This window comes from Pinus tabuliformis, chromosome J, assembly GCF_031772625.1.
Source record: "Pinus tabuliformis cultivar Carrire ecotype Pingquan chromosome J, CPIR1, whole genome shotgun sequence".
Taxonomy (NCBI): Eukaryota; Viridiplantae; Streptophyta; class Pinopsida; order Pinales; family Pinaceae; genus Pinus; species Pinus tabuliformis.
In genome coordinates this window covers 359,904,580-359,928,008 of record NC_142295.1, presented here as the reverse complement: position 1 = coordinate 359,928,008, position 23,429 = coordinate 359,904,580, and positions in this window count along the sequence as shown.

Sequence of the window (23,429 nt, the reverse complement as noted above, 5' to 3'; positions counted from 1 at the left end):
TCAGCAGAGACAGGAAAAACGACTTCATCAGAGGCAGTTCCAGGCTTATACATCCAAGGGTATGCACAAGCACTATGCAAAGGCTAACGCAAAGGATCTAGAAGGAAGAATTTTCTGAAGGGAAGTTGTGTCAGGGTTGCTTGTGGAAGACAGGAAATTCCCTTAAGGCTTAAATAATTTGGGCCAGAACTTCTTGCTATTTGGATTTCCAATTTAGAATCCATAGATTGTTCTTAGATTTATTTGCTTCTTAATAATAAAAACCCACATCTATTGCACCGATTTTTCCAAGTTGGGTTTTTCGGGGGATAATTGTCCAAAAATAACGGTGTCATTTTTATTGTGTGTGTGCTAGTATTTTCTCAGTTTCGAGCTCTATTATTTCCACAATATTTTATTTGTGAAGGTTGTAGTGTGATTTATTTGATATTTTCTGTAGCATATAAATTGTTAAAATTAATTAACAATTAGAAGAATAATTTCCAGTTGTTGCAATAAGATTTCAATTTCGAAATTTTCACAAAACAAGAGTAGTGTCATAAAGCAATAAGCAGTTTCATAAAGAAATAAGTTTAGAAAGTACTTATCTTTAAAAAGAGTTGAAGAAAGTGATCAGTTCCCTCTTGATCCAATCACCAAGGGTCTTTAGAAGAGATGCAACTATTTGCAAAATATTATTCCTTAGAGTGAATCCACGGTTCAGTGAATCTAACACCGGTTCTTGAAGATCATTATATCCGAGACACATTTCTTTCAAGCATCTTTCAAGGGTTTCCTCCAAACCCTAATCCCATTATTTCCATCAAACCCTAACATACTTGCTAGAACAAAGGGGCCTAGGGTTTCCTTCAAACCCTAGTATTCTTTTAGGTCTCTGCCATATTTCACTCTACTTGATCCATAGTTGTCCTGACAGGGGTGATCTTCAATGAATTTTCCTCAGCCCAGCTTTGATACCATATTAATTTCTCTTAGGGTTACTTTGTTCTTTGCTTTAGATAATTGCATTTCATTATTTTTCATATTTCATTCACCCCATAACATTTAAACATCATTAGAAATTCTATAGAAAGAACATTGATATGATCAACAATGCAATGGACCAATAAAAAGAACTTAAGAAGAAAATCTTGCATAGATAGGGACACCATGATTTTGGTCAGAGACTAGGGAAAAACCCCATAAGGGGGAAAAACCTTCCAAATTATTCTTTTTCTATTAGATTGTCATTGAAATTTCAATAGAGAGTTACAAATTACAAATGTCCATCAATACACGAGACTGAGTAGAAGCTATACATCTTGTTCACAACTTTGTTTATGAACAAGATTCATTGTTAATGCTTCTACTCAATTTTGTCATTGATAACCTTGCATGCCTGATGTTAGATTTGTTTTATATCAATATTATTACTATTGTTGGAACGTAATTATGTCATACAAATCCTTGAACCGAAATGCCAAACATACCACTATTATGTTAACGAAGCAATTGTGCTATCATATACACAACTATGATGCCACCATACATATACAAGAGGTCAACCATGTTATTGTAAGACAATTTTTGTACTGCAAAGATCAACCATACAACTGATATGATATACCACTGTGATGCCAATATATATGCCATATTGAGACATTGAGATTCCAATACTGATGAGATGCTAAGTTCCAAAATAATGGTGATACCATATAATAGAAATGTAAAGAAAAGTGCCAAACATAACTGGATGTATAATACAACGGTGATGCCAAATGTAACTAACTGTACAATACAACCATAATGCCAAATTTAACTGACTGTATAGTAATGCCAAGTTCCAATGTGCAAGTGCCAAATCATAAGAGAGTGCCAAACCATAAGAGAAATATTCATAGCCATATGAAGAATAGAGAGTGAGGTCCATAGACATACTAAGAACAGAGAGTGAAGTCAATATTCATACAAAGAACATAAAGTGAGGTTCATATCCAAATAGAGCGAGAGATGAATTCCTAAGAGCCATAACTGTGATGTGCGGAGGTCTATTCTGAGATGCCAATATACATTTCCATCCGAAGTTAACAAATTGTGCCATCCGAAATAAACATAATGAGCCATGTGAAGTTACCATAATGTGTCATCCAAAGGCATAAGTTTCGTGCCATCTGAGAGAGAGAAGTGTTATGTTTATGTGAGAAATAAAAAGAGGCAAGCTATGGGAGAAACATAACCTAAGCCACACAAGACCCATATGATATTTTCCAAATAAAAAATCACATATCCTTTTTTAAGATCACCCCTAATGGGTATTTATAGTCATTGGTGTAGATGAAGGGACACGAACCTTGGAGGAGGCTGACATGAGGGTAACCTTCAAAGTGATTTTAAATTTCACATTAAAAATTGATTTTCCCTCCAAGACCAAATTTGAATATTAAGGGCAAGAGACACTTAGTAGCTTTATTTCATATTTTCAAAATGAAAATCTATGCTAGTTAATTTTGAATTTCATGTTTGGAAATCAAAGGAAATTCTTCCCAAATTTTCCCCACAATTTAACATCTCTTGTACTCTATATGGTTGATAAAATATCCTTCATTCAACCTTCTCAACATATCAGACTTTGGATATAGACTCAACATTGTACTCTCATGATAGACACCTTCCTTATGTAGATACTTCCCCTTTGATCTCACCAACAATCTTCTTTTACTATTGTATATGTTTGATAATTCTCTCCATGATCACTCAGTGCATCATTTCTAATATCCATTAGTTAAACCTAGGATTCTTAACAAATAAAGTTTTTCTTCATTCCATCCTTTGTTAGCACTCCCCACTGTGGGGATTACACTTCCATCTCTATAAGGTTAAGAATCATACCTCATTATATGAGAAACATTTTTATATAGGTGAGAATTTCATCAATCAACCTTTGATGTGTTCCTTTCTTTAACACTTCTAGTGCTTTTGTTAAATATATATGTTACTCTATGAAAAAATCTAAAGCATAACTTTCAATTGCATCACCTTCAATCTATGCACACATGATGTCATCTTCAAAATCTACAACTTCAACAAATTATCCATATTCCAGTTGACATCTACACATTGCCACTAATGGAAAGTGTGTTTTGTAACTCTTTTCACCCATTCATACACAATTATAGTAAATTTATCCTAAAACATCTTATGTTCCTCTTCATAGAGGGATATCTACTTGAATAGTTCCACCTCCAGTTCTAAATACATGTTTTTTAAATAGGAGTGAGCATGGAACTACACATCAAATTAGTTTTCCAACTTTGCTTTTGTCATATTCTACCAAATTATCTCACCTTGCATCAATTAAGGTTTTGTAAACAAACAATTTGCACATTGTTTTTGAGAGATGGGGTGCTCAAAGGGGTTCAATAAAGATCCAACATATGTTAATATGCAAGCATTTTGAACATTCCATCGGAAGGAGGTCTTAGTTGAGACATTAAATGTCTCTTTTATATGTAGTACAAAGAAAAGGGAAGGTGGTGGACACAGTTCCTTACAATTTAGTATTAATTGTTGGCACTATTGTTATAGACATTTTTGTGCCTTACAGCTCTAAGCATGAAATTTCCATAAACCAAGGGATCCTAAGTCCCTAAAAGTGTTGTTCCAACCCCTAGAGGAACAAGGTCAACAAATTACAGCTTCTCCCAGAAGTTCTCCACCAGAAACTGCTCAGAATCAGTCAAATCAGGATCATTTCAGCTGCTCCACTAGCTCGCTGCGTTGCATAGCACCCAAGTACACTAGCTAGGTGCGTTGCAACGCACCTAAATGCACTACCAGGGTGCGTTGAGCGGGAAATGACAAATGGTAGTGTCATTCCGCGAGGTGGACAGACAATGGAAGCTTCTAGAATCTTCCCCAATGACACTTGCCTCACTGAGTTCGACCAAGGATGAGTAAGAGGCTCTCAGTCTCCAAGTGGAAGCAAGAACTGACAGAGAGAAGCCACAAGTCAAATCATAAGCTGACTCATCCTCTTTGCATACATCTATATATGGATCCCTCATCCTAGAGATCCAGAGGCTGGAATTTTGTACATTGCAGAGAATTGTTGTTGGTTTTGAGATAGAGATTAGAGTATTGGGTGATTTATGCTTTGTTGGAGGTGAAGAGGGGATTCCTTTGCTGGGGGTTGATGCTAGATCAGGAATCATTGGTTGTAACTCCTCCTGGACCTTCTTGTTATATCAATAAAACTATTTGAGTTTCTCCTACATGCTTGTGTATCAATGATGTTTTGTTATATTTGCTTGTTTAGCTTAAATCTGATCCTAAGCTATTTATGAATATAAATCTATGTCTTTGTGTAGTTTTCTCCTTCTGTGATCTTGCAGGAACTTGGTGAAACTGGGCATGTAAGGGAGCAGGTAGCTGGAAGCTGTCAAAGAGGAGAGAGATTGGATCAAAGGACTAGCGCAAGACACAGGTTGGTTCATCCTATTCCTCTTCGTTTATAGTTCATAAAGAAGAATACGAAAGTATTTTTCTCTGTTTGTTTCTAAGGTACTGTCACGCCTTAGTGGGATAGGGGCGTTCTGAGTAGACACTTTTCCAGTTAACAAAATGGCGACTCCGCTGGGGACCATGCCTAGTTAGTTAGTTTGTGTTTCTCTTGTTGTTTGTTTCATAAACACAGAATTAGCAATCGAACTACATTTGCCATTATCAAATGCAAAGTAGACACCTGCTACTTCAATCCATTCACTGGATTTGTTTATGATTTGAACAGCTGATTCACAAATGATCTGATTACCCTTTGTGATAGCTCTTAGACCTCCTTTAAATCCACCCTCTGATTGTGCATTACTGATTGCTTTCACTCGGCCAAAAACCATAGATTAAACTGCAAACCATGACCCAGAACCCAGATAGAATTCTTGTTTCTGCCCCAGCGCAGGCTCTGTGAAGAGATTCTGCATTTCAACGCAGTTCCCGAGAGGGCTACCTGCGCTGCAATTCAGTTTCTCTGTGTAACAGGTGCGCTGATCAGCCTAGCCCTGTGCAGCTGAGGTTCTTTGCTTCATTTTTTCAGTTTTGTCTCTGATTTTGCAGCCTGTGATCAGTGTGTGTCTGTTTAAAAACCCCTTTTCTTTGCCTTAATTCCGCCTCCTTTGTACAAAAAGACTGTAGATGTTCTTTGTGTGTTTGTTACATCATTTACAGTTTTCCATTGAAAAAGTAGAATAGTCATACTGTCGTCCTTTGATTTAGATCTATCGTAAGTGTCGATTTTGATCTTAGGAGAAAGTTTATTTGCTGTTGACAGTCAATTATGCTTTTACTTTTCCCTTTGGTTTGAATTTGTGACTTTCTAGTGTCGAAACGAGTGTTTATTTCAAAATCATAAAGTGTCGTAATCATCTCTACCTTTTGATTTCGAAAAGAAGCTTGTTTGTGTTTGTCACTTGAAAGCAAATTCAGATTTGTACATCAACTTTCTTTTTAGGCATCAATATTAAGAAAGTGAAAACAAATACATGCATATGTGCATTTGCATATTGATAGTCTGTTTGGCTTGATTTAGGAAAAGTGCATTTACAGTGTGCACTTTGCTCTTTGAGAAAAGATTGTGTCTTTCTTTTCCCCTTGTAGCTAGGATTTTCATTGCTGAAAAGAGATAAAAGTTTGCTTATCATCTTTAGATTGCATTTTAGGAATTACATCTACATCTCGTGGTGATCCCAAAAGGCAAACTTCTAAGAAATATCAACTTAAAATAAATTGAATGAATCTAACAACGCTTTGGAACTTAACGCACAACATTTAGAGGTCTAGGCTAGAGACGTATTCCGGCGTCGTAAAGCCTGGTAACTGTTGTCCTCACTGATGGTTGGGTGATTCCTCCACTTTGAGACGATAAGTGCCAGTACGGACTTGTGGTCCCACGTACCGTCGAGTATATATTGGGAGACCCCTATAGGCTTAAAACCTTTTATCCATAGGAAGCCGTGTCGGCTGCCCTACTGATTGCAATGCACCGAACACAGCATTCGGGAAGATTGACTGCCATACCGTAAAAAGTATTCTGCAGTTTTGCGATTGGTTTGGTACTCCCTCTACCTAGATCTCCAGAGCAGTCCCTTTCGTTCCTTTTCAGACTCCTTAACTGAAAAGGTCCATCTGAGCACTTGTCACTTCAGGCTCATTAAAAATCGAAGGAGACTAGAGTCATCTTTTGTTTTTTCTCGACTCTTTAAAATTGAAAAAGCAAGTTGTGTCAAAGCGTCTAAAAATTTATTTTAAACGGAATATTCATACCCTTTTCCTACGTTGATCTTAGGTTGAGAAAATGGAGTCTACCAACGAAGGAATTCCCCTTGGTGGAAATCCTAGTCCCTTCTCCTCTTGGGGAGATGTTGGTGCACCCCATATGGCCACATTGTTGCTTCCAGGACTGACAATTGGCTTGCCAGTATGGCTCTTCTCAACCAATGTCGTTCAGAACACCACTATTCCTGAACAATCGAATCAGTAATTCGACGAGTCCAGAGTTGCCCACCAACCTTCTACTTCCTCTAATTCTTCCTCTCCTCCTTCCTCTTCGCTTGATGGGGCTGTCAAAGCCAAAAGTCAAGTTCCTAAGGAGAAGAAGGAGAAGAAGAAGAAAGAGAAGAAGAAGAAGGAGCCAAAGGTGAATGGGGGAAAACGAGTGTCGTCTAACGAAAATCCACACACTGCACTGACCAGGCCTAAATTTCCATGTGTCATTTGCAAAGGATACCACTTTCACAGAGATTGTCCTTGCATCCCTCGGATACTAAGGGACTGGTCTCCTCGTTTGCACAATCCGGTGTCATCAACCTCTGATGATCATGTTGAAAGCACACCGTCAACTAGCGAAAGTGAAGCCCCAAGACAAAAAGGGAAAGCTAGATTTCCCTGTAAACTGTGCAAAGGCAATCATGTCGTCCACTTTTGTCCCTTCTTAGACGAAGCGAAAAGAGTTTTGGATGATCGTCCGGTTTCACCGTTATGACTTCCTCCTGGATATAAAAAACTCTTGCCGAGTCCGTCGCTAGTTGAGAATCCAGTTGGCCCGCTCAAGTGGTCGGCTGAAGCACCTATCATCGAAGATAAACCATCTGAATCCATACCAGACGAAAGTCAAAAGGTCGAGGCGGCAGTTGACCCGGTCTTGCCTTCAGAGGTTTTATCTTCGGATGATACAGTCACTAAAGGGAACAAGGATGACACCGTCCAAATTCTCTTCATCAACACAGACTCCGACGAACATGGGGGCAATCTACCCATTCCCTTACCGTAGGAGGGAAGTTCGTCAGAGCCCTACCCAGCCGTCTACTCGGTCCCACCTCCAAGCAACCTAGTTGTCTCCTTTGACTGGAATCAACTAGGCAGACCCCGTTTACCAGCAAGCATACCATTCCGAATTATTGTTCAAATATATAGAATGGTTATGGCTGGTACCATCATAGATGAGGGGGCTTCTATGAGTATCCTTTCCTCTATTGCTTGGAAAGTGCTTGGTTCGCCATCGCTTTTGCCTGAGATGAGAAATCTGACAGGCTTTGATAAAGGAACCAGTCGACCTATAGGGATCCTTCCCGATGTGCCCATAACATTGAGAAGGAAGACTGTTCAATTGAACATAATGGTTGTTCAAGGACCCTTGGATTATAACCTACTCCTTGGACGAGACTATATTTATTGCATGGGAGCCATCGTCTCCTCACTCTTTAGAGTAATGTGTTTTCCGCACGAAGGAAGAGTGGTCAAGCTTGTGGACCAACTTTCATTTCCCGGATCACGCATAGCAAATAGTCATATACCATCCCTAAATGGTCTCTTCAAGCAAGAAATGTCTCAATCTCCAGTCCGTCCTCCCGATGAGTGCGAGTAATCTGGAGGGATATGACTAAAACCCAGGGGGCATGCATCCTGGTCTGCTTCGGCAGGAAAACTTCGGGTATAGGGTAGGTTTCCGCGGGAGAATATGACTAGTCTGTACCCCGTCTGTCGGTGGAAGAGGGGTTATTCTAGAATAAGATTCTCTTGTCAAAGTTATGTGAGTTGGCAGAACTGAGTCACTCACCCTTGTTTATCTTGGTAGACATCGCCGAAGAAGTGTTTTGTTTGCACCACGAATAGAACAATCTTTGGGTAACCTATAAGAGGTAGGCCTTTCCTGATAGAACAAATGTTTTGTCTGCAAATTGAGAGGTAACTTTGAAACCATATTTTATACCTGGGGGCATGCAAACCTTTTGGAGTGCAAGCAAGGGGCGGCTATTTATTTTTTAAATTTTTAGGACCTCTAACCCTTTAAACTCGTAGGATTAGTCGTCACCTAACTTGCATAAAGAAAGGATGTGGGGCAAAAATCTAAAAGTTGCCGTTTTATATGAGACATTCTTATCATATGACTGGATTATTCGAGCAGTTTTAGCACATAGTTCAAGCTCGTTAAAAAATAAACATAAGACATGAGCAAATGTTTCCACCCGCGTTTAAGCTCGTTAAAAAATGAACTATTCCCCGGTAAATAACCACCGTGAATGAAGCATTTTAGCCATTAAAGCCTTGGTCATGTTTGCACCATCACCTCCACTTTTTCATTGGCCGATCATTCACCTCCATTTGATTGTTTACCCATTTTGAGGAATAGCTGTGAAGAGTGATTTCACTAGCCATCCTTGTGACACTGCCGTGATTGGAAAATTCCAACCCTTACCTAGAATCAGCTGCTACCCATTTTATCACTCGTTCCTCAAAAGACGAGTCTTCTTTAAGCTCTTTTCAACTGACTTGTAAAATATGAAAAGATTGCCGAGTTTTGGCCTTCCAGCTCGTTAAAGCGACCGGAAGTGCTATCCCTCCTCTAGATTTTAATCTTTTTGGACCTGAGGGATTATTGCACAAAAAGATCGAGCGTTTGTTTTGTTCGACTCGTTAAAACTATCGAAAATTCATCCCTTCTGTATTGTTTTATACTTTTTCGGACTTAAGGGATTAGATGACGAAAAAGGAATTTTGGAGTTACCTTTACGTACCTTTTCAGACTCTCTAAAAATGAAAAGGACCGAGTTATCTTTGTCATTAAACTCGTTAAAAAGATTAATAGCGACAAACTTGTCTTTAGACGAGAACGAGTTTCACTATCGCTAGGCTCGTTAAAACATAACGATGGGTTTGCTCGAAGGGCAAATTATAGAACAAGCATATGTTATCCTCCTCAAGCTTGACAAAATTAAAGAGGAACTGGTCAGCAATGACTGGGGAAAAATTGGGAAGAAACTCAAAGAATCTTTATTGGTAGCAAGTCGCTCTTGAACATGACACTTCCATTCTGTGCCTAAGTCGGGTTGGGTTGTTTCATTCACCGGTCACATCGCCATGGTCACGCCATACCATCCACATTTGGGGTAAATGCTACCAATCCATCACATAAGTGTCGCCGACATGTTCAAGAGAAGTCATCCAGAGAAGTCATCTGTGTCCCATCCACTACCATACATTATACTTCATTCTTTCATGACCGCCATCCTGAACCATATATCATCAGATCGTTTTCACCTCCATCAAATCATTTGCTCCGTTCCGTGTCATTGATGTGGGATTCATTCAGGCCCTCCTTTGACGGATCGCTTCTTGTCGACATCAGCTCATTATCCAAGAAGTTGATCTAGGAACACCCCATTCAGTACTTTGAAGCTTGCATGCCTCAATGGCAAGTTTCTCACTTCCGGCGACAGGTATACATCAATGACCTTCGACCGAAAGATTTTGCGTGGTGTTCGACGCCAAGTCCTTTATTCACACCACGTGAATTGTACTACAGTACCTTGAGGGTCATCATCATTATCGATGATTCCTCTCGCGCTTGTTAACAGTTTACATCATTGACTGGTAATCAAGCGATGTCTTTCCATGTTCGACTTAAAAACATTTCTCACATGGATCGACCTGTACTTCGAGTGAAGATCGGACGAGATTGAAGACCCCAGATCTAGTTTCATCCATCCGGGCTGCGATATATATTCAGGAAAATAAAGACATTGAAATGTACAACATTGCAGCACAGATAATCATCCTACCAAAAGGATGATGGCTCTATCAGAATCATCAGTCTACCATCAGACGATTGTCTGTCCTATGTACATGAAAATGAATTTATAAAGCTGAGCATGGGAATGCCCGCCTCAGCTAAATCATGAAAACAGTATGAAGATAATGTATTGTATTGTATCTTATTACAGGTCTCCTCCTAGCATTGAAAGAACTTCGGATCCTCCTAATAAAGCATTTCACCCGATAAACGGCCTCATACTTTAGGGGGCAACTGTTATAGACATTTTTGTGCCTTACAGCTCTAAGCATGAAATGTCCATAAACCAAGGGATCCTAAGTCCCTAAAAGTGTTGTTTCGACCCCTAGAGGAACAAGGTCAACAAATTACAACTTCTCCCAGAAGTTCTCCACCAGAAACTGCTCAGAATCAGTCAAATCAAGATCATTTCAGCTGCTCCACTAGCTAGCTGCGTTGCATAGCACCCAAGTACACTAGCTAGGTGCGTTGCAACGCACCTAAATGCACTACCAGGGTGCACTGAGCGGGAAATGACAAATGGCAGTGTCATTCCGCGAGGTGGACAGACAATGGAAGCTTCCAGAATCTTCCCCAATGACACTTGCCTCACTGAGTTCAACCAAGGATGAGTAAGAGGCTCTCAGTCTCCAAGTGGAAGCAAGAACTGATAGAGAGAAGCCACAAGTCAAATCATAAGCTGACTCATCCTCTTTGCATACATCTATATATGGATCCCTCATCCTAGAGATCCAGAGGCTGGAATTTTTTACATTGCAGAGAATTGCTGTTGGTTTTGAGATAGAGATTAGAGTATTGGGTGATTTATGCGTTGTTGGAGGTGAAGAGGGGATTCCTTTGCTGGGGGGTTGATGCTGGATCAGGAATCATCGGTTGTAACTCCTCCAAGACCTTCTTGTTATATCAATAAAACTATTTGAGTTTCTCCTACATGCTTGTGTATCAATGATGTTTTGTTATATTTGCATGTTTAGCTTAAATCTGATCCTAAGCTATTTATGAATATAAATCTAGTCTTTGTGTATTTTTCTCCTTCTGTGATCTTGCAGGAACTTGGTGAAACTGGGCAAGTAAGGGAGCAGGTAGCTGGAAGCTGTCAAAGAGGAGAGAGATTGGATCAAAGGACTAGCGCAAGACACAGGTTGGTTCATCCTATTCCTCTTCGTTTATAGTTCATAAAGAAGAATACGAAAGTAGTTTTCTCTGTTTGTTTCTAAGGTACTATCACGCCTTAGTGGGATAGGGGCGTTCTGAGTAGACACTTTTCCCGTTAACAACTATAGTGTGGTATTTTTCAAATGGTTGATTCAAATCACAATTGTTGTTAAGGTAGTAGCATGCTACACAACATTACAAATAGGGTTAGTGGTTAGCATGAAACATAAATAAAACTTTTTTGAACACAAATATGAAGGAATTAATGTACAAGTGAACAAACATATAAGAAACACAACATAAATGGGAGGAAAAACTATTTATAAATAACGGAGGAAGGAAATGGTGGCCTGCAAATGAGACACTAAAGAGGATGATGTTGGGCTAGTGGAGCCTTCTTCAATCCTCTGAAAGAAGGTCCTAGTTGATCTCCCTTGCTAGTTCTCTCTCTCTCTCTCTAAATAAAGAAGTGAGAAAACTCTTTCAATAGTGAAATCTTACCAATAGTTATGGTGCATACAAAGAGATTGAGAGTTTGAAGGTAATTTAACAAGATTTATATGGCATAACACCACTTGTCTTCTTTCCCTCAAATTGTTTCACAAGGCTCATATTTATAGGCTTTCTTCAAGATTTTTAGGAATTGGTTCATGGTGTGGATGAAACTTGATCCCGTTATGAGCTTCCCATGCTTGAGGGGGACATGATAAAGGCCTTGGGCTAACTAAGTACTTATCCTTGCATGTTCGAGAGCCTTGGACTAACCTATTCAAACTTGGTACTTGTCTACTAACATGATCCGCATGATTTGCCACACTGCTTGTTAAAGAACTATCACTATCTATAGATCTATGCAACTATCATAAAGAGGCAATTGTGCAAATTATGTAAAATATACACTGTAATTTTGTGTGGATTGATAAAAGACCCATTTGTAAAAATTTACAACTACTTTTAAACTATTAATTAACTACTTTAATAACTTTCACCTTGGTGAATTAATAATATTTTTTAATAATCATCAATAAAAATCATGCGAATTCTTAAGTGATATCAAACATAAACATAAAAAGTAAATCAATCAATCATAACTCAAAAATAAATCCATTTGAATAACCATTATATTAACATGGTAACAAGTTACAACATCAAGTAACACAAAACATGGTAAACCTTGAACTTGATGCTTCTTTTGACACCACTATTAATTTATTTCTATTAAAACATTGTACTCACTAACTTTAAATTATTTGATTTTTTTTTAATCTATTTCCTTCTCCAATTGAGTGGGATTTTATTGTCTTCTCTAACTGAGACTGATTTTATTGATGGATGTATAATATTGTCTTCTCCAAGTGAATGTGATTGTGTAGATGTGATTTTATAGATGTATGTTATTGTTTTCTTCAATTGAATATGATTGTGTTAAGTGTGATTTTATATATGCATGTTATTTTTTCTCCAAATAAATGTGACTGTGTGGATATGATTTTATGAATGCATATTATTGTCTTCTCTAAGTGAATGTGATTATGTGAATATGATTTTATGGATGTATGTTATTGTCTTCACCAAGTGAGTGTGATTGTGCGAATGTGATTTTATAGATGCATGCTATTGTTTTCTCCAATTGAGTATGAATGTGTTAAGTGGGATTTTATAAATGTATGTTATTGTTTTCTCCCAATGAATGCGATTGTGTGAATCTGATTTTATGAATGCATATTATTGTCTTCTCCAAGTGGGTGTGATTATGTGAATATGATTTTATGCATACATATTATTGTATTCTCCAAATGAGTGTGATTGTGTCAATGAGTACAAAAATGTGAATATGATTTTATGGATGCATATTCTTGTCCTCTCCAAATGAGTGTGATTGTGTCAATGCATTTGAAAGTAAAGCATATGATTTTTTTTCTCATTTTCTTTCCTCTCAAACTCTTTATTTCCATTTTTGGGTTTGAGTGTGATTGCATAGATGAATATGGCATAAAGTATATGACTTTCTTTTCTATTTGTCCATTTTATGAATATAGGATAAAGCATATTGTCTATTCATTTCCATTTCAATTTTTCTTTTTAGCAAGTGGGCATGTATTTTTTCTTTTTAATGTGATTATTTTTCTTTTGTCATATTTTTATTTATTTATTTTTATTATTTTTAGATAGTTTTTTTTTTTTAATTCTTTCTTTGTAAATTAGGTGGGTAGAGTTACCTATATATTTTGAACCAATGAACTTAACATCAAAAAGTGATTTAAAGATATAATAAATCACAGTCTATTAAAAAATATGATAGACAACTCTTTATATATATATATATATATATATATCTATATATATATATATATATATATATATATATATATATATATATATAATTTATTTTATTAACTTTTTTTCATACATATATATTTGTAAGAAAAAGAAAAATTTTACACTTAACAACAAAGAAAAGATACATTCACAACATAGTAGAAGAGATGTTTAATATGGAAAAAAATATATATAAATTTTTGATATAAAAATAATTATAACTTAAAATATATTCCTATTACAAATGTGATTTTTAGGTGAACCCCATCACCCTAGTATTGGCATGGGGTTGATTTCAATAGCTACAAACTATAGTCTCTAGATGAATTGTGTCATCCCACTATTGACACGGGGCTGATTCTAACCATGACTACTATAACTCCTAGGTAAACTATATCACCCCAATACATAACCATTAGTAAATAAATAAGAAAATTGAAAATAAACATTTATACTCACATTCACTTTACATTTTATAGGCTTACACACCAATTTACAAAAGTTAATTATTATGGTATCTAATAATATATCACATCATTAATTATTAAATTAAAATTATCATTATTTTATTAAAATTAAATTAAGAATAAATAAACTATTGTAAATTTGGAAATTTGCTTATTTGAAATAAAATAATAAATTTATAAGATTAAATTTCCAATTAAATTTTAGCTATTTTCCACTCATGGTCCAATATACCTTTTGCGATTAAATTTAAACGGTTTAAACTTAATCGTTCACACATTCATGCTTCGGTTGACTTTAATCATTTGAAGATGTTCATGCTTCAGTTGACTTTAATCATTTGAAGATTAAATTTAAAGTAGTGCATACATTCATGATTATGTTGACTTTATTGACTAAAGGTAATGATGATGAGCATACCTTGTGTTGACTTTATTGACTAAAGATAATGATGAGGTTGTAGCATGAGCATTTCCTTTGAGCGAAATTTGTGTAGAAGTTGAACAAATATTTTAATTTTAATTTTACATTAATTTCATTATGGAACAAGTTTATTTCATGGTGAAACTTTAATGTAGATTTTGACTCGTGAAATTGACCCCGACCGAACTTGATGTTTCTTTGAAATTTAACGGAACGACGAAAATTTACTAAAAAATTTAACTTTTTATGTATTTTAAAGTGTTGTCAAATTCTTGTCAAAATAAATTCATAAATGATGTTTTTAAAAGTAAACTCGATAAAAGTTATTATTCGTACTAGGTATAGAGGGACATGCAACTGTCCAATTTAAACAATATTAAATATTATAATAAGGGTATAGAGTTAATCATATTAAAAGGGACATGCAACTGTCCAATTTAAACAATATTAAATATTTGTAAAAAGGACATTAAAAAATAGTGAGCAAATTAATTGTATCATGAGAGATTAGTTTACCAGAAACTTCAAAATAATGTAAATATTGATATTATTTAATAAAAATAGTTGCACTATATATATATAAAATAATTGATGACGGGATAAAATTGATATTTTTTTATTTATTAAAAAGTTGTATATATATAATTGATTATAATTGATGATATTTAGATGAGATGAAATTGATATTTTTTTATTCATTTCATTATTGTTAGTTTATTTAGATTTTTTATTTATTTTATTATGGCTAGATTATTTAATTATTTAGGAGTTATTTAAAATCAATTTGATTTAATATATTTTTGGGTAATTTGTGTTTTTTTAATATATATTATTATGTATTTGTAGTTATATAATTCAATAATCAGATTGTGTTTTAAATACAAAGTATTTGTAGTGGTCATCACTATACTATGGTGTAGTGACCACACACACACACACACACATATATATAATACAAATAAATGGGGATACAACCATAAGTAGATAAATATTGAAAATTTAGAGATATTAAAACATTTACATCAAACATCCAAAGAATTACACTACATTCCACATATCATTTGTTTTACATTCTATTAAGTTTAAGAAAAACAAAATCATATAATAGAACATCATAAATATCATAGATATAGTTCACCCAGAAAGGAGATTTCTTTCATAGTGAAACTTTACTGTAGATTTTTACAGGTGAAATTGACCCCGAACTTGATGTTTCTTTGAAATTTAATGGACCAACGAAACTTTACTAACAAATTAACTTTTTATGTATTTTAAAGTGTTGTCAAATTCTTGTCAAAATAAATTGATAAATGATGTTCTTAAAAGTAAACTCTGAGATAAAAGTTATTATTCCTACAAGGTATAGAGGGAGAGTTAATCATATTATAAGGGACATGCAACGGTCCAATTTAAACAATATTAAATATTTGTAATCAGAACATTAAAAAAATTGTGAGCAAATTCATTGTATCATGAAAGATTAGTTTACCAGAAACTTCAAAATAATGTAAATACTAATACTATTTAACAAAAATGGTTGCTGCATTATTTAATCAAAATTAATTATTTATATATATATATATATATATATATATATATATATATATATATATATAGATATATAATTTTGAGAACATTGATTTTCCCTTAACATAGGTAAGCAAATAGGGAGCGAGGGCGAACAACGAGGGCAAACAGCGAGGGTTTCAGATAGTTTCAGATGGTGTTCCACATGGAGGGTCATAAAGGAGGGAGCTTCACTCCCTCCTATAAGGAGGCCGTAGCCAGTAGAGGCAAAAAACCTCTAGAAAATGCTAGAGGTACTGCGGAGGAAGGGAAAACAAACATGGAAGATGAGATAGTAGGAGCCAAAACCAAGGAAAATAGTGGCACAAAAGACGAGGTAGAAGACCAAAAACAAGGAACTAAAGACAAAAAACAAAAGGGACCCTGCAAACCCAAAGCTGAGATCACAAAGAGGGTTATTTTAAATGATCCTGCTCTGCAGGTGCACAGGGATCACATGCGGACCTATGCCATAATTTGTAAATTCATGGGATTATGGCCCACTGAAAAAGCATTACAGACATGGATCAAATATCACTGGAAACTTAAAGGGAGCATTGACCTACATCTTGGATCAAAAGGTTTCTTCAGTGTGGTGTTCACGAATATTGAAGACAAGGACAGAGTATTTGAAGGAGGGCCCTACTTCTATGAAGCAGTTGTACTCTATATGCGGCCATGGATGATGAATTTTGTCCAAAAAACGTGATACTTTTATTTCGATACCAGTCTGGGTAAGGCTCTATTCTCCACCTCTTGATTACTGGCAAAATGAATCGTTAACAGCCACTGGCAACAAATTAGGTCGTTTTGCCAAAGCTTCTGAAGCCACAAGAAGGGGAAAATACACTTCCTTTGCTAGGATATGTGTGGAAATGGATCTATCAGGAGCTCTACCAGATGAAGTAATCTTGGAAGTTTTTGATGAAGAATGGGTGCAAATAGTAGACTATGAGCATATTCTGTTCAGATGCTGTAGATGTCATGAACATGGGCACCTAGTCAGAGACTGTTCGCTCAGTAAAGTAATAAACAAGAGCAAAGCTAACACAATGAAGGATAATGATAGCTTCCAGAAAGTGGTAAATCGAGGAAAAGGTGGCAAAAGAGGGCCAAAGAAACATCAAGATGAAGGGCAACAGGTCAGTCAGAATAAGTTCCAAGTTCTGGAGGAAGATGAAGAGACTACAAAAGAAGATCAAGCAATGGAAGGAAGTCCTGGGGAAAAGGAGAAAGAAGAAAACCATGAACAAACACAAGATATTGACTATCAGAAAGAAACTATGATCACTGATGCAAAACTGGAGATGGATCAGGAAATGACCCAGAGTGAGATGGATCTGGAGGACCATGAGCTACAGGAGATTCTTGACAAAGAAAAACTAGATCTGGAAGGGTTCTTGATGCAAGGAACCATAGGAGGGGTAGATTCTTTACCTCAAGAAGAGCTCAATAGAATATAGCAGTTGTTTTTATGGAAAACGCAGGCGAAGGCGTTGGATAAAGGAAAAAACATTGACAAGCATGACAATAGAGGTGTGAAAATGATGAAAAAAACTCCGAGAATAGCAACTAGAAACCCAGGTAAGAAAAGAGGCAGGAAAAAGCAAAACGAACTCTTGATGGAGTGTGGAAAGCTAATGGTAGATTCAGGTAAGATGAAGGATCTAGCCAACTACTCCTTTACAAATCTTTAATTATGAAGTTTAAATCCTGGAATATCAGAGGTCTAGGGAGTAAGAGAAAGCAGAGAATGCTTAGTAATAGAATGAAACAAGAAACACCAAATATAATCTTCATCCAAGAAACGAAATGTTCCATTCAAAAATTAAGACAAATTCATAGCAAATGGCTCAGTATATTTGAGTTTCTAGAAGTCAAAGTAGAGAATACAGCGGGGGGCATACTCACTCTTTGGAACCCCCAAAAAATTGGCATAATAGATGTTGAGGCTTCCAAGAATTATTTATCAGTAGTTATTCAACCTGTAGGAGACAAGGACACCTATCTGGTCACAAATGTATATGGCCCTCAAAGAATAGATGAAAAACTCAGGTTTCTAGATTCCCTTGTGGATCTCAGGAACAAACATGCAAGAATACCTTGGATCATGGGAGGGGACTTCAACATGATCAAATCTCTTTCGGAGAAAAAAGGGGGAACTAGAGCTCTAAGTAAAGACTCTTTAAAGTTTCAAACCTTTATAGACATTATGAATTTTGTTGACACTGATACAAACACTGGCCTCTTTACTTGGAATAATGAAAGAGGAGGAGAGTCTATTGTAGCCTCAAAGTTAGACAGATTCATTATCTCAGAGGATCTTATGCTAATAAATAAGGAAGTAACAACGAAAGTTCTCCCTTTCGGAGGCTCACATCACTGGCCGATTCAACTGGAGATCAAAGGCATAGGTATTCCCAGGAATAGACCTTTCAGATTTGAAAACATCTAGCTTTCCGCCCCAGAATTCAGCAACAATATTAAAAAATGGTGGTCAGAAGATTTACAGATTCAGGGAACAAGTATCTATCTTCTACATAAAAGACTAAAGCACATCAAACTCAGGCTAAAAGATTGGAACAGGAATGATTTTGGAAATATTTTTGTGGAGAAAAAATCTGTTGAAAACAAAATGAAGGTTCTTAGCCAAGCTCTGATCATGGATGGATTTGATAAAGTTAAAAGTAATCAAGTTGATAAACATCATCAAGAATGGGATAATCTGTGTAAACAAGAGCAATTCTTTTGGAGACAAAAGTCTCGAGTTCAATGGCTAAAATAAGGAGAGCGTAACATTAAATTTTTTCACAGATCCACCATGGCTAATAGAGCTCACAACAGAATCTCTTCAATTAGGAACGAGGATGGGGAACTTCACACCTCCCATGAGAACATTGAAGCTGTGTTAGTTCAGCACTTCCGAAGCATAACTCAGGAAAATAATTCAGACAGAGAACAATTCATCAGAGATGTAACTAGAAACATACCAAAGTTGGTGCAAGAGAGGACAATTTCAACCTAAACAGACCAATAACTGAAGAGGATGTAAGTGAAGTCCTCAGAGACATGTAGAATGGAAAAGCACCAGGCCCGGATGGTTTCAATTTATATTTTTTTAAGGCATGCTAGAATATTGTTAAACTGGATATTTTGAATGTAGTGGAGGATTCCAGGTTGAATAGAACTATTTTGAAAGTGCTCAATACCTCCTTCATCTCCCTAATCCCTAAGCAAGACATTGCTCAAACTCCGGATAAGTATAGACCCATAGCTTTATGCAATGTGGTTTACAAGATAATATCCAAGGTAGTGGCTAATAGACTTAAACCTCTACTTCCTACTCTAGTTTCAGGGGAGCAATCCAGTTATGTGGAAGGCAGACAAATTTTAGATAACATCATTCAAGCTCAAGAGGTGGTTCACTCGTTAAGTAGCAAAAGGCAGGCTGGAATGATCATGCAATTAGATATAGCCAAAGCTTATGATAAGGTAAACTGGACCTATATTAAGAAAGTACTTATTGCTTTTGGATTTGATCATAACTGGGTCAGATGGGTTATGGCCCTAGTGACTTTCTCCAGCTTTTCAATTTTGGTGAATGGCTCTCCCTCTGAGATTTTTAGTCCTTCTAAAGGCCTCAAATAGGAAAACCCACTTTCTCCATTTCTTTTCATCCTCATGATGGAAGGACTTGGCAGGTCTATCAAGCATGCTAAAGTAACAGGTAAGATCAAGGGCCTACAACTAATTGAGAATGGTCAGGCAATGACTTATCAACAATTTGTAGATGACACATTGCTTCAGGGAATCCCCACAGTCAAAGAAGCTACAACCTACAAACAAATCCTGAATGACTTTTCCAGGGACACAGGTATGGAAGTTAATCTCTCCAAATCAAAAATATTTTTCTTTAATACCGATATTGCTATTTAGAGAAATATCTCCAGACTCCTAGGCTTTCAAAGGGATTCCCTCCCCTCAAAATATTTGGGAATTCCTCTAACTGATAAACCAATGCACAAAAGCATCTAGGAACCGTTGATCAATAAGTTGTAGGACAAAGTTAGAAAATGGACCATCAGATCTTTAAGCCTAGCCGGTAAGCTGGTTCTCACAAAGGCAGTACTGCAATCTATCCCAGTTTTCATGCTATCAGCTCTCCCAGCTCCAAAAGGGGTCCTACAATAATTCAGAAACATCCAAAGAGACTTTCTTTGGGGTAAGGAGGAGACAAGGAAAAAATGGGCCTTAGTTTCTTGGGATAAAATCTGTAGACTCAAGAAACATGGAGGCCTAGGCTTGGATGAACAGGAAATTCTTAGTAAAGTTTTAGGGGCCAAACTTTGTTGGCGTTAGGTTCAGAATCCAAAGGCCCAATGGGAAAATATCTGGAAGGAAAAATATTCTAGTTCCTAGCAAAATAGCGATCTCATAAGAATGTCTAGAAACATAAAGGGCTCATATATCTGGAACAAAGCCTGGGAAAACAAAAGCCTAGTATAAGAAAATAGTTTCTGGGAAATCAGAGAGGGAAACCTAGCTCTATTCTGGGAGGATAAGTGGCAATAAGAACCAATACTGTTGAAAGAGGACTTTTTAGGCCTTAAGCATGAGACAGACATGCAAGGATTAAATAAGGTAAAGGACTTATGGGATCATACTCAGCATACAGGAAAGTGGAGAATCTAGAGAAACATCGATTGCAGAGAGGAGAGCCCCTTGAAAACAAAAGCAAAGACACTCAGGAGAATGTTGGAACAAAGGAAGATCTTAGTATCAGGGGGGCAAGACCAGCTAAGACGGGGCAACAATAAAGAGGGCGCCTTTAATCTTAAGGAAGCAAAAGGCATTCTACTTGAGCTGGATTCCTAGAAACCGGATAAGATTTGGCTGAACCTATGGAGGCACCAAGGGTGGATGAAGATTAAACTCTTCATGTGGTTGGTATATCACAAAAAAATCCTGACTTGGGTTAATATTAGGAAGAATGGGGTTCTGGAGCCTTCCAGATGCTAGCTCTATGAAGCTCAAGAGGAGACTATGGAAAATTTACTTAATAGCTGCATCTTCACCTCCTAGCTATGGGATACTTTTGCTATCATTTTTCATCAAACTGACATGGACAAAGGGAGTATCATTAATACCCTCAATAATTGGAGAAGAAATTTTTTAGATTATGAATTGCTTAGCTCGACATGGGCCCTAACACCAAGCTTCATTATATGGAATGTTTGGAAAGAGAGGAACAAGAGAATATTCAAGGAAGAAAAGAAACCCCCTCATCTCCTGTTTGAGCTGATTTTGAAACAACTTAAGGAGACAGTGGGAACCATAGTTCATAATTACCCTAAAAATCCTCCCTCAGAGGCAGATTTGAGAATTCTCAGACAACTGCGTATGCAGGGACTCATTCCTCAAGGTCTGGATAGGCAAGGAATCTAAATGGATACAGAGAAGGATTCTTGGCATCCCTCCCCCGGAATGGAGAAGGATTTCTTGCATCTCCCCCCAAAAGGGTATTTGAAATACAACATTGACGGGGCTTCAAAAGGCAACTCGAGAACGACTGGTTATGGAGGGGTTTCAAGGGATGAAAGAGAATGCATTATCTCCATTTTCCATTTCCATTTAGGAAAATCTACCAATAACATGACTGAACTAATGGCTATGGAACAATGCCTAGAGTTGCTAAAGCAGGACAACCGCCCAAATGTGATTATAGAAGCAGACTCTAAGTTAATCATTACCTCGGGAAAAGAATTAGCTATGGAACAGTGTCGGAGAAAGTCTCAAAACACTAGAGGCTAATCCCAGTTTTCGAAAGAATTCAGGGTCACCTCTAACGACTTCGTATAGTTAGTTTCAACCATGTTCGTAGAAAGGCCAATAAACTGGCAGATCTTCTTGCCAACCAAGGTGTGAGTTGTTCCAATAGTAGGGTTACGATGGAATGGCAGGACTGGCCTCAGAGTAGATTAAAAACTATGTGTTACGAGCAAGCGGAAGAGGACAGGGACATGGAGGCAAGGTCCTATTGACTTAATTTCTGTATGGGTAGTTTTTTTCTTCATTGGTCGGTCTATTGTGGGGTGCAGAATTTTTTCGGCCTCCACAACTCTAGTAAGAATTTTCCCAGAGGTCCCAAGGGAAAGAAAATCGAGAGTTTCAGTTTTTTAGTTAAATAGTTGGAGGGCGAATGTTGTATCGTTTACTGGTCCAAACACAGGCGTAGAGGGGAAGAGGCAATGGCTAATTTCCAGGATCGTTCGATGGCTCCAAAACCCCCGGTTTCCCGTCAGTGATCGCCTTACCATGTCGGGGGTGGTTTTTTGGTGATTTCTTGCATCACAAGTGGGAAGCGGTTTTGCAGATTTGGGTGTGATTCCATACATCAGGCAACACACGGCTGTGGGGTCAGTTGGAATACTGCTCGCATTGCGCACTATTGTTCAGCGATGTTGCCCCGTGCGATATGATCCACAGCCATCGAATTAGGAATGGAGGTTCAACGGTCAAGATTGATTGTGTAAGTTTGTGGGATCTGCTGGGTAAGGGACGGGCTTCTTCGCAGAGTGAAATCTTCCACAACCGTCGGATTGGACAGGATGATCTAATGGCTGAGATTAAAGATACAAGTCCGGCGGATCACGGTAATAGGGTCTTGGCAGCTATAATGGTTAGTGAGTCTTTCAGACCCAAGATCTGTCTTGCTGGGTACTTTTTCTTAGCTTCAAGTGTGATTCTTCTACCTGGGGAGTCAGCTTTTAGTGGTTTGACCGTCTGGAAGCTTTGTATTCCTATTAAGGGTTAGAAGTTCTGTGTTTAGGGGGCAGGGCTTTGGCCTAGGACCTGGTAATATGTAGTTTTGGGTTTTTCATAAAGATCACAGTTCCTTATGAACTGGTGTACATTATGTAATGCATATTTTGTTTTAATGAATTAGAAGGAACGATTCTTGCTTTAGCAAAAAGAATATATATCTATATATATATATATATATATATAGTTTTGATGAAAATGAGATAGGATAAAATTGATATTTTTTTATTTATTCAAAAATTATATATATATATATATATATATATATATATATATATATATATATAATTGGTGAAATTTAGATAAGATGAAATTGACATTCTTTTTTATTAATTTTATTATTGTTAGTTTATTTAGATATTTTATTCATTTAATTATTGTTAGGTTATTTAAACATTTAGGAGTTACTTAAAATCAATTTGATTTAATATATTTTTGGGTAAATTGTGTTTGTTTCGTATATATTAGTATGCATTTGTAGTTATATAATTCAATAGTCATAATGTGTTTTAAATATAAATAATTTGTAGTGGTCATATCTATATCTATATCTATATATATATATATATATATAGAATGT